This window comes from Cnephaeus nilssonii, assembly GCF_951640355.1.
Source record: "Cnephaeus nilssonii genome assembly, chromosome: 3".
NCBI lineage: Eukaryota > Metazoa > Chordata > Mammalia > Chiroptera > Vespertilionidae > Cnephaeus > Cnephaeus nilssonii.
Genome location: NC_137074.1, coordinates 994,457 through 1,007,234, shown reverse-complemented (window position 1 = coordinate 1,007,234; position 12,778 = coordinate 994,457).

Here is a 12,778-nt window from a genome sequence, read left to right as displayed (position 1 = left end):
GCAGCTTGCCTTTGTCGGACGTGTTCACTGACGTTTGCGAAACGCTCCTCCTTCGTACGCGGAGGCTGAGCACCTAAGGGAGGAGCCAGGAGAGACCGCGTCACGTGGGCGCCGCCGCGACCAGTGCCTTTGTGGCCGGACGCCTGGGTCCATTCCCTCCTCAGTGACCACCTCTGTGGCGGGTTGTGTGGTCTCCGAGCTGCTGTGCCCTGTGGTGACATTGCTGTGACACCTTTGCCAGTGGAACATTGATGACTATAGGTTATAGATTATATACTGAGTGGCTGGATTATGGTGATCTCTGAACGCATAATAATCTGGCCACTCAGTGTGTGTGTGTGTGTGTGTGTGTGTGTGTGTGTGTGTGTATACATACATATATATATATATATATATATATATATATATATATTAGAGGCCCGGTGCATGAATTCGTGCATGGGTGGGGTCCGGCCAGCCTGGCCAGGGGCAGGGGACATGGGCAGTTGGCTGGCCTGCCTGCTGGTCGAACTCCTGGTGGAGGGGACAATTTGCATATTAGCCTTTTATTCTATAGGATAGACACTGAGTGGCCAGATTATTATGCGTTCAGAGATCATCATCATCTGGCCACTCAGTATAGACTACAGATTATAGATTATAGATTACAGACGCACAGTGCCTGGCGTAGAGGCGGCTCAGCCAATGGCCTCCATCGTCATAACCTCATGGTTGGTACGTCCTTACCTTGCTCTGGGTCACTGCCAGGGTCTCCATGATGTCAGTGTTTGGTGACCTTGACCGTGGAGGTCTGGTTTAGTTAAGGACCCACGAGCCGAAAATTCACTCCACGTGGTGCCCAGGCGGCAGGGGTTGTGGCCCTGCCGGCAGCTTGCATGTGGCGCCTCCCTGTGCCACGTGTGAGACCCCAGCTCCCGGGAGAGTCATCCCCAGGCAGGAACCGGGCAGTCCCGCCAGCGACTCACACAGGCCTTTCCGATCGCCCGTGCAGGGCCATCCCGGGGCTGACCGTGGCGGCCGCCTGCGGCTCCATTTGTGTCACATGGGCCACCGCCGAGGTTGGCTGGGCCTGCCTCCATCGGGGACAGGGCAGGGTAGCGGCTCCCGGTCGGCGTGATGCCCCTCCCACATTCCCTGGGCGGCCGGACAGCCAAGGACGAGGAAGCTGAAGCCGTTTGCTCGGAGCCGCTCAGCACATCGGCCACGGCGCGAGGGCGAGTCCGCGTTCCCGGGTGAGCCCAGGGCCGCGCTATCGAATTCCGGACGTAACAGTGCAGCTCGGAGCGGCACGGGGCTGGCACGGGGCGCAGAGCAGAGAGCGGGTCAGGACAGTGGTGATAAACGTAGGGGACCCGCCTCAATGGGAGCCCCGGCCGGAGGGAAGGTGGGCTTGGAGAGTTCATTCAGCCCTCGGACCGCCGCTGCCCAGCTCCGACAGGATGCAGTGTGGCCTTGACCCGCCCGGCAGGGAACATGGCTCTCCTTCAGGGTGTGCGCACCCCTGGGCTGGGCTCTGAGCACCAGGAACTGAAGGCACGGCTGCTGTCCTGAGCTGGCGGCCGCTGAATGGGCTGCTATGTGGACAGGGCCCCGCTGGGGAGGCGTTGCCTGGGGGTGCTGTGGGGCACCGAGAGCGGGAGCACCTCTGACAGACGGAGGGGGACGCTGGGAACGGCTCCCTGAGGACAGGCGATGCTCGGGCGGAGCTTTGGGCGAGAGGCCCGGTCGCTCGGGCGACGGTGGGAGTGCTGTGTCAGAGAGGCCTGTGCACACAGGGGCCCCCTCCACCTCCTTCCTCCCTCTTCCCGCCAGCCCCGCTCTGCAAGCCGATTCCATGGGATGAAGAAAACGGCTGATGTGTGGTTTTGCCAGTTTCCCACCGTGGCCGATTCCAAGGTATCAACGTGATGTCCGCTGGCCCACAGAATCTCTGACCCTGTAACCGTGGGTGACGGGTCTGTACACTCCGCTCAGTAGGCATGGCCCCCATTCATCATCCCTCTCTCCCTCCACCCACAAACCCACCCCCCTACCCACCCACCCATTTTTCCATCCATCCATCCATCCATCCATCCACCTACCTACCCACTCATCCATCCGTCCATCCATCCATCCATCCATGGATCCATCCATCCATGGATCCATCCACCTACTCCCTCATCCATCTGTCCATCCATCCATCCATCCATCCATCCATCCATCCATGGATCCATCCATCCATGGATCCATCCACCTACTCCCTCATCCATCTGTCCATCCATCCATCCATCCATCCATCCATCCATCCATGGATCCATCCATCCATGGATCCATCCACCTACTCCCTCATCCATCTGTCCATCCATCCATCCATCCATCCATCCATCCATCCATCCATCCATGGATCCATCCATCCATGGATCCATGGATCCATCCACCTACCCACTCATCCATCTGTCCATCCATCCATCCACCCACCCACCTACCCACTCATCCACCTGTCCATCCATCTATCCATCCATCCATCCATCCATCCACCTACCTACCCACTCATCCATCTGTCCATCCATCCACCATCCACCCACTCATCCATCCATCCATCCATCTATCCATCCATGGATCCATCCACCTACCCACTCATCCATCTGTCCATCCATCCATCCATCCATCCACCCACCCACCTACCCACTCATCCATCTGTCCATCCATCCATCCATGGATCCATCCACCATCCACCCACTCATCCATCTTTCCTTCCATCCATCCATCCATCCATCCATCCACCCACCCGCCACCATCCATCCATCCATCATACATCTACCCACCCATCCATCATTTACCATCCATCATCCACCTATCCACCCACAATCCATCCATCCATCCATCCACCATCCATCAGCCATCTATCCATCTACCATCCACCCATCCACATCCATCCATTCATCCACTATCCATCATCCACTCATCCATCCACCATCCATCATATATCTACCCATCCACCATCCACCATCCATCCATCCATAATCTATCATACATCTACCCACCCATCCACCATCTACCATCCATCATCCATCTATGCACTCACCATCCACCATCTACCATCATCCATCCATCCATCCATCCATCCACTCACCCATAAACATAATTTTAACCAAAGAGGATTAACCCATAGGAATAGGTCAAGTTACAGATTTTAGAGTTTCTTTAGTCACGTCCTTTCTTATTTTAGGCCAGAAAATTGATAATCTAGAAAGTGACTTTCTTACAGTCTGCATGTAGACCTGAGATTAGGACCTGGCCTTCGGAATTTGTCTGCAGCCGCCTCCCATCAAAGTGAAACACAAACACCCACTTGGCTGTGATGCCGCGTGGGCGCAGAGGGGACCCCGCGGGAAAGTTTGTGCTGCTCCTGCCTCTGCCTCGGTGGCTGCCGCTCACAGCTTCCTTCGCAGCTCGCTGCCCCTGAGAAGTCACACTTCCCCCAGTTGGTAGCAGCGAGATGCAGACTTTCATGGAGCCGTTGGGTCTTTATTCTTTCTTTGCTCTTTCTGGATCTCGTGTGAGTGTGTGTGTGTGTGTGTGTGAGTGTGTGTGTGTGTGTGTGAGTGTGTGTGTGTGAGTGTGTGCGTGTGTGTGTGTGAGAGAGTGTATGAGTGAGTGTGTGTGGGAGTGTGTGTGAGTGTGTGTGTGAGTGTGTGTGAGTGTATGTGTGAGTGTGTGTGCGTGTGTGTGAGTGTGTGTGTGTGTGAGTGAGTGTGTGAGAGTGTGTATGAGTGAGTGTGTGAGAGTGTGTGTGAGTGTGTGTGTGAGTGTTTGTGTGTGTGTGAGAGTGTGTGTGTGAGTGTGTGTGTGACTGTGTGTGAGTGTGAGTGTGTGAGTGTGAGTGTATGTGTGTGTGTGAGTGTGTGAGAGTGTGAGTGTGTGTGTGTGTGAGAGTGTGTGTGTGTGAGTGTGTGTGAGTGTGTGTGTGTATGTGAGATACACATCTCTCCTGTGGGACCCCAACCCCAGCCGCCCATGCGTGGTGCTCGCAGCCGTGTCCCGGAGCCCGTGTGGGGCTGGATTCCTTGCACACACGTGTGGATTGGCCATGTCTCGCCCCTTCCCGGCCTCCCGCACTGCCGCGTGAGCTTTAGGGAGATGAAGAACGAACCCGTCTGCTGTTGACGGGCCTTAACTGTCGGCCACTCTGCCTTCTCTGCACGTGGGCGGGAGAGAGGACGGTGCCTGATGGAGCGCCCACCGACGTGTCCGCCCAGGGAGCCCGAGCGGTTAGCACAGGGTCACCCGGCCCGTGGGGAGGTCACCCGGCCCCGTGGGGAGGTCACCCGGCCCCGTGGGGAGGTCACCCGGGCCTGTGCGGAGGTCACCCGGCCCCGTGGGGAGGTCACCTGGTCGGCGTGGGGAGGTCACCCGGCCCGTGGGGAGGTCACCCGGCCCCGTGGGGAGGTCACCCGGTCGGCGTGGGGAGGTCACCCGGCCCCGTGGGGAGGTCACCCGGTCGGCGTGGGGAGGTCACCCGGCCCCGTGGGGAGGTCACCCGGTCGGCGTGGGGAGGTCACCCGGCCCCGTGGGGAGGTCACCCGGTCGGCGTGGGGAGGTCACCCGGCCCCGTGGGGAGGTCACCCGGCCCCGTGGGGAGGTCACCCGGTCGGCGTGGGGAGGTCACCCGGCCCCGTGGGGAGGTCACCCGGCCCCGTGGGGAGGTCACCCGGTCGGCGTGGGGAGGTCACCCGGCCCCGTGGGGAGGTCACCCGGCCCCGTGGGGAGGTCACCCGGCCCGTGGGGAGGTCACCCGGCCCCGTGGGGAGGTCACCCGGCCCGTGGGGAGGTCACCCGGCCCCGTGGGGAGGTCACCCGGCCCGTGGGGAGGTCACCCGGCCCGTGGGGAGGTCACCCGGTCGGCGTGGGGAGGTCACCCGGCCCGTGGGGAGGTCACCCGGCCCCGTGGGGAGGTCACCCGGCCCGTGGGGAGGTCACCCGGCCCCGTGGGGAGGTCACCCGGCCCCGTGGGGAGGTCACCCGGCCCCGTGGGGAGGTCACCCGGCCCCGTGGGGAGGTCACCCGGTCGGCGTGGGGAGGTCACCCGGCCCCGTGGGGAGGTCACCCAGTCGGCGTGGGGAGGTCACCCGGCCCCGTGGGAGGTCACCCGGCCCCGTGGGGAGGTCACCGGCCGGCGTGGACGTGGCGCAGTTGGGAGCCGGTCCGCCGTCTCCACCTCCCGCCTCTCGGCCGCTGGAGCCTGGAGCAGCCCCTCCCGGTGCACGGACCGGCTTCCCTTGGGGCCTGGGCCGGGCCGGGCGGTGGTGGCTTCCGGTTGTGTCAGGGGTGCCCGGCCCTTTCCCGAGAGCGGCAGGTGCTTGTGCATTTCGTCCCATTAGCCACAGCTGCCGACGGGGAGACTGAGGCACAGAGTGGGCGGGGCTGGCCCAGGGTCACGTGGCTGACGAGGGTCCGGGCAGTCTGACCGGCGCCCAGGCTGAGGGTCTGCCGTCCACCAAGGGCCTCACACGGAGGGAGGCCAGGCGGTCCCTGGGACCAAGAGCCCGGACTGTGGCCGGCCGGTCACCCCGGGGCTGACGTTTACTTCACTCAGCCCGGAGCCCCCCAGCCCCCCAGCAAGCCCCACGCAGAGGCCCGTGGCCAGATAAGCAAGGTGGGAGTGTGCGTGGCCGCAACAAACAACAGCTTCGGTTGTCATGGAAACGTCGGTTTATTCCGATAGAGACTCGCTGAATGCAAAGGGCTGAAACAAACGAGTCATCGTTCACATAAAACACGAGAACACTTAAATAAAAGTTAATGTTTTTTCTTGAACATTAGCTTACAGACCCTGAATAACTGCACAAATGAATAAGCGTAATGCAAATAAACCCCTTTTTCTTGTTCTCCGAAAGTGAAATATTCCTGTTGCGCACGCCAGACAAGTCAGTCCAAGACCAATGCCGTGGCATCGGCTGCTAGAACGTTCGCTGCTGGTATCAGTGGGGAGACATGGTGCGCCTGCGCGTAAGGCGCGTGAGGGAGACGAACGCAACACGGTTATGGTAACCAGTCATTAGCGAAGGTTGTAGTTCGTTATTAATAATTACGTACAACAGGATGTTGTAAAAGTTAAGTTACGAGAGTTTTGTTAAACCGTTTCTTACGTGCCGTTACGTTGGCTGTTATAAAAGTACTCGTTGTGGCCACGTGCAGCCCGCGGGCCGCGAGGTTGACGTGCTTCTCTACAGCGTCTGGACGTGGCCAGTGCCAGGAGCCAACGGATGATGCAAACCCAGCAGGTGCCTGCGGGCCGGAGCCGAGCTGCTGTCCCGGGGTCCCCGGCTTCTCACTGGGCAGCCCCAGCCTCCACCCTTGGGACCAGGGACCAGCGTCCTCAGGGACCAGCGCCCTCAGGGACCAGCGCCCTCAGGGACCAGCGCCCTCAGGGACCAGCGCCCTCAGGGACCAGCGCCCTCAGGGACCAGGGTCCTCAGGGACCAGGGACCAGCGTCCTCAGGGACCAGCACCCTCAGGGACCAGCGCCCTCAGGGACCAGCATCCTCAGGGACCAGCACCCTCAGGGACCAGCATCCTCAGGGACCAGCGCCCTCAGGGACCAGCGTCCTCAGGGACCAGGGACCAGCGTCCTCAGGGACCAGCGTCCTCAGGGACCAGGGACCAGCACCCTCAGGGACCAGCATCCTCAGGGACCAGCGCCCTCAGGGACCAGCGTCCTCAGGGACCAGCGTCCTCAGGGACCAGGGACCAGCACCCTCAGGGACCAGCATCCTCAGGGACCAGCACCCTCAGGGACCAGCATCCTCAGGGACCAGCGTCCTCAGGGACCAGGGACCAGCACCCTCAGGGACCAGCATCCTCAGGGACCAGCGCCCTCAGGGACCAGCGCCCTCAGGGACCAGCGTCCTCAGGGACCAGGGACCAGCGTCCTCAGGGACCAGCGCCCTCAGGGACCCCGTGGAAGAGGGAGAGCTCTGACACGCGTGGAGTGGGCACCGGGGGCGGGTCACCAGGCAGCTCCATGATGCTGATCCCGTGGCAGCGTGTGCTCTGCAGCCGCAGCGACGCTGCGTCCCGCGCTTCTCCTCGACGGGCAGCGCCTAATTTCTGGCCCGGAGGCTGTTCCCCGGCGTCTCCTGGCGAGGCTGGCCGCTCGGCTCTGAGCCCGGAGACGGGAAAGCCAGGCGGGTCCGAGTGTTGGGGCTCCCCTTAGAGAGCGGGTTCGCGTCGTGGGGCAGTTCCCGTGGGACAGCTCGTCGTTAACGCTGTCCACACACACCCAGGCCCTGCGGGAGCTGGAGGTTAGAATCGATTTTTATGACATTTTTCGTGTCATGGGATCTCGTCCGATTTTGTCGCCGGGTGTTTTCATCGGAGGCCGAGGAGGGAGGGCCGGGACGAAGCGTTCCCAGCGAGCTTCTCCCTGCTCTGAGGAGGCGCCTGCCCTGGCCAGGTTTTACGGGGCCGGTTCTCGGTGACGTGCGTGTGTGTGTGTGTGTGTGTGTGTGTGTGTGTGTGTGTGTCAGGGTTACGTGCCCACAGTGAGCTCCACATTCTAGTTTGTGGGATTCGCCGCGGGGAGGGATGCTGCGGCCTCTTGAGAATGAAAACCTGGGAACCGTAGCCATTCAGGGCTCACTGTGGAAACGTGCCTATAAAACAAGATGTCTTGTCCCCGGTGAGCACGTGAGAAATGACCCTCGAAAGCTGAGGGCTGCCCTGGACCACACACAGGAGTCCGAGCTCGGCGCGGGGGGGCGGGGGGGTTTATTCCCGCCGTGCGGGTCCGGGGACCGTTCTCACTCCAGCTGGTCCGAGCGAGGGGACCTCTTTGCAGGAAACGCGTCCGTGCTGCTGTACAGCGTCCCGTGTGCAGTGGGAGAGGGCCCGGCCCTGGAGTTCGTTTTTGTCCTGCGCACGTCAACTTTGGTTCTGAAGTCATGGTGCTGGTTCTGTTCCGAGCTCAGTAGTCCTTGTAGGAGTTTGGGGCTGTCTTTTTTTTTTTTTTTTAATGTTCTTATGGATTTTAGAGAGAGGAAGGGAGAGAGAGAAGAACATCAACTATGAGAAACATCAGTCGGCTGCCTCCTGCATGCCCCCTACTGGGGATCGGCCTGCAACCTGGGCCTGTGCCCTGACGTGGGATGACACTCAACCACTGAGCCACACGCTCAACCACTGAGCCACGCGGCCGGCTGGGCCTTTCCTGAGTGTGTGTCAGATTTGGGATGGATGAACTGACCTCGGAGGTGCGTGAAGCAGGCGCTCTCCTCCGTTAGAAGCATTAAGTAAACGGCACCGGGTCATTTACATAAGACACAGTATTAAAGAAGTGTGTTTTATTAAAAAAATTAAAAGCCAGGCAGATTTGCAGGGCAGGGAGGGGAGGCAGAGCGAGGGGGGGACATTAGCACTTAGCTCTGCGTGATGACGCTGTGCGAAGGTCAGGTCCGGCCTTAAAGGGCCAGCACACGTAGTGGATGCCCGCACGCCCGAGGCCAGGTCTGCAAAGCGCTCGCGCTCTGGGGCGCCCCTGGCACTCACACCCTTGTCTGTGGGAAAGGGGTGCCTCCCCGCACCTCCCCTGTTTACACGGTTCCTCGCCAGGGCCCCGGGCCTCGCGGGTTTAATTGCCGATGACGCCGCGCTGGGGAATCCGACAGGCCTGGCCACGCTCGGCGCTCTGTGACCCACGCCTCCCCCTCCCACTGTCCTTTGTTTCCGGCCGGAAGCTGTGGGGTGAAAGGTGAGAGCCCGTTTTCCACTTCTCGGGCAGGGACGCTTCCCGCTTGGATTGCTCCGAGGTGCCCCGGCCGGTGTGGCTCAGTGGATGGAGCGTTGGCCTGCGGGCTGAAGGCTCCCGGGTTCGATTCCGGCCAAGGGCATGTGCCTCGGTTGCAGGCTCGATCCGGGGCCTAGTTGGGACGGGTGGGGGAGGCAGCCGATCCCGCGTCCCTCGCACATCACTGTCCCCTCTCTGTCTCTCCCCTTCCTTCCACTCCAAGTATCGATGGAAAATACCCTCAGGTGAGGACTAACAACAGCCACCCGAACGCGCTCCAGGTGTCTGGACGTGGCTTTCACCCCCGTTAGAGCTGCCACTGAACTTGGTGTGTAATGCTTTAGTTCACGGAGACGCGGGATGGCACCTGGCCATGGCGGAGTTCTCCCAGCCCCGCCCGCTCCTCTGTTCCCGGCCTGTGTGGCAGGTCCCCCGTGGCCTCTCTCCTCTCACCAGGCCTCCCTCGGCCCCTGGCTCCCCTGTGGCCTGCCCTGCCCAGTCTCCGCAGAGAATCCTGCTAGGTTCCCCCCACCCTTGATGTCTGATGGAGTCCCTTCACCCTCACCTTTGATGTCTAAGTCCCCCCAGCCCTGTCAGTCCTCAGCAGGCATGCCCCTCCCCGGCCGTCTCCTCCCGGTCACGTTTCACCCCTGACCTCTTCACCTGCTCCTTGCTGTCATTCCCGCTCGTCCTTGTATTCAGGTTGACCTTGATCGCTCTCCCCTGTTGCAGTCGTCGTGATAAAATCTTCCTCGCCATTTAACAAGTGTCCGCGTAATTCTTTAACAACTAGCGATTCCTCCTGGGTGTGCCCGGGCTGGGACCCTGTGCACCAGCGGGGAAAGGCTAGTTCCTGAAACAAAACCCAGAATCACAGCGGCTTCCACCTCACAGACATGTGTTCCTGAGCCACGTGACCTTCTCTCCATGGGGCTCCTCCGGGGCCCAGGCTCCGTCTGTGTTGTGGCTCCTCCATCTCCAACATGTGACTCACACACACACCACACTCCTGCAAGTGAAGCCGGGGGAGGGGAGAGAGCGCAAAGCCTTGTGGGGGAGGACACAGCTCTTCGCTCGTGTTCCATTGGCTGGAATCAAGCCACACGGTCACTTCCGCGTGACAGGAGGCCGGGAGATGTCGACCAGAGCAAGAGGGAGTGGGTTTGTTGAACCCGAGAAGCGCTGTGGTGACGACTGCCTAGTGTCTTCCAGTCCTGAGGGCCCGGGATGCCCGCGTGCGGGGCTTGCACACGGGAAAAAGCAAGCAGCCCCCCGACGGGGAAGGGATGTCGCGCCGTCAGTCACGGGATCTCTCTGCCTGTGCTCGAGGTGTGCAAGCGCATGCGGACCTGACCGACCCGGCCAGCTGGAGGGACAGGGCCGTCTCCTCTCCCCAGGGCCCAGTCGTGTGGCTGGGACGCGCCCGCCGTGGGGACGAGGAGACCGCCCTGTGGATGCGGCCTGGGTGAGCCCGGGGCGCGTAGCAACACGCGTGTTTCCCTGAACAAGGAGCGACCGTGGACGGTTGGTCTGTTCTCTTTAAGCTCATTGAAGACATAGGGGCTCCCCCCCCCCCCCCCCCCCCCCCCCGCCGGCTCTTGTGCTCAGAACCGCTGACCGGGACCCGCAGCCTCTGACAGCACGGGCGCTGGGCGTGGGCGTGGGCGTGGGCGCCGCGGTTACAGAGGGCGGGACGTGGGTTTGTTCTGAGGCGGGTCTGGAAGCCGACGGTGGGGCTAGTGCCCCTTCCCAGCCCTCACACCTGGCGCGCTTCTCCGTCCGCATTCCTGCCACGTCGTCACCGCTGGCGAAGGGCCGGTCGCCCGGGCGGCTCCACCGGGGCCTGGTGCAGGCGGGAGGGGCGGCGGCACTGGCACAGGGCCGGCCTGTGAGCTCCGCGTGGACCCCCGTTTCCGCAGGGCCGGCCTGTGAGCTCCGCGTGGACCCCCGTTTCTGCTGTGCCCCGGAGCCTGGGGCGGCAGAGAGCACGGCCAATGTGGAGGGCTTCCCCCTCTGCTCCATGTCAGGTGCTGATGTGAGCTGGTTCTTACTTTATTGTGTTTTATTTTGTTTTGGTTTCAGAGAGAGAGGGGGAGAGAGAAAGGTCAGTGATGAGAGGGCATCATGGACCGGCTGCCGCCTGCACGCCCCCCCCCCCCCGCCGCCCCCACTGGGGATGGAGCCCGCAACCCGGGCCTGTGCCCTGACCGGGACTCGAACCCTGACCTCCCGGCTCCTAGGCCGACGCCCACCCCTGAGCCACAGCCGGGGGCTGGGTTGGGCTGGGTTTGCAGGTGGAAGGAGATGCTCACGGTTGGCTGAGCCCCACAGATCGCCCTCCTGGGAGGGAGCGTCCCTGAGGCTTCCTGCCCGCGGCCCCCAGGGACCTGCTCACCACGGTGTCTGTGGGAAGCCCCGGGCAGTGTCTTCCCGTCTGTGGGGCCGTTCTCCTCCTGGGCGGCGTGATCCCCACCATCCTCCCTCCCTCCTTCCACCCCCCTCCCTCCTTCCCCTCTCTCCCCACCTCATGCCCCCCTCCCTCCCTTTTCTCTCCCTCCTTCCCCCCTCCTCTCACATCCCACCCCCCTCCCTCCCTCCCTCCCTCGGGCGGCGGGTCTGCGCGCCTGGCCTGCGAAAGAAAGCTGTGCTTGGAGGTGACCTTCCCGGGCCTCCCCCTGGGCGGCTGCCCCTGAGGAAGTGACCTGGGATCCCCGCCATCTGCTGGCGGCGGCGAGAGCCTTGCTCCCCGTGGTCCAGCCGCGCAGACACCTGTCCCTCAGGCGCCCGCGGCGTCCGTCCTGCTGGTGTCGCTTCCCCACGCGGACCTGACAGCTCGCCTGGACACCATCGCTGGGCGAGACCGAGGGCGGGGGTCTGCAGCCCGGGGCTCTCACCAACGTGGGCAGGACACGGGACGAGCCCGCCTGCCCCCCTCCCTCCCTCCCTCTGTCCGTTCGTGCGCAGTGACTCACTCAGCTCTCCGTGTCCTCGGGACCCTCACCTCCGGGACCCTCACCTCCGGGACCCTCACCCCCGGGACCCGCACCCCCGGGACCCTCACCCCCGGGACCCTCACCCCCGGGACCCTCACCTCCGGGACCCTCACCTCCGGGACCCTCACCCCCGGGACCCTCACCTCCGGGACCCTCACCCCCCGGGACCCTCACCTCCCGGACCCTCACCCCCGGGACCCTCACCCCCGGGACCCTCACCCCCGGGACCCTCACCCTGGGACCCTCACCTCCGGGACCCTCACCTCCGGGACCCTCACCTCCGGGACCCTCACCCGGGACCCTCACCCCTGGGACCCTCACCTCCGGGACCCTCACCCCCCGGGACCCTCACCTCCCGGACCCTCACCCCCGGGACCCTCACCCCCGGGACCCTCACCCCCGGGACCCTCACCCTGGGACCCTCACCTCCGGGACCCTCACCCCCGGGACCCTCACCTCCGGGACCCTCACCCGGGACCCTCACCCCTGGGACCCTCACCTCCGGGACCCTCACCCCCCGGGACCCTCACCTCCCGGACCCTCACCCCCGGGACCCTCACCCCCGGGACCCTCACCTCCGGGACCCTCACCCCCGGGACCCTCACCTCCGGGACCCTCACCCCCGGGACCCTCACCCTGGGACCCTCACCCCCGGGACCCTCACCCCCAGGACCCTCACCCCCGGGACCCTCACCCCCGGGACCCTCACCCCCGGGACCCTCACCTCCGGGACCCTCACCCCCGGGACCCTCACCCCCGGGACCCTCACCCCCGGGACCCTCACCCTGGGACCCTCACCCCCGGGACCCTCACCCCCAGGACCCTCACCCCCGGGACCCTCACCCCCGGGACCCTCACCCCCAGGACCCTCACCTCCGGGACCCTCACCCCCGGGACCCTCACCCTGAGACCCTCACCTCCCGGACCCTCACCTCCGGGACCCTCACCTCCGGGACCCTCACCCCCGGGACCCTCACCTCCGGGACCCTCACCTCCGGGACCCTCACCCCGGGACCCTCAC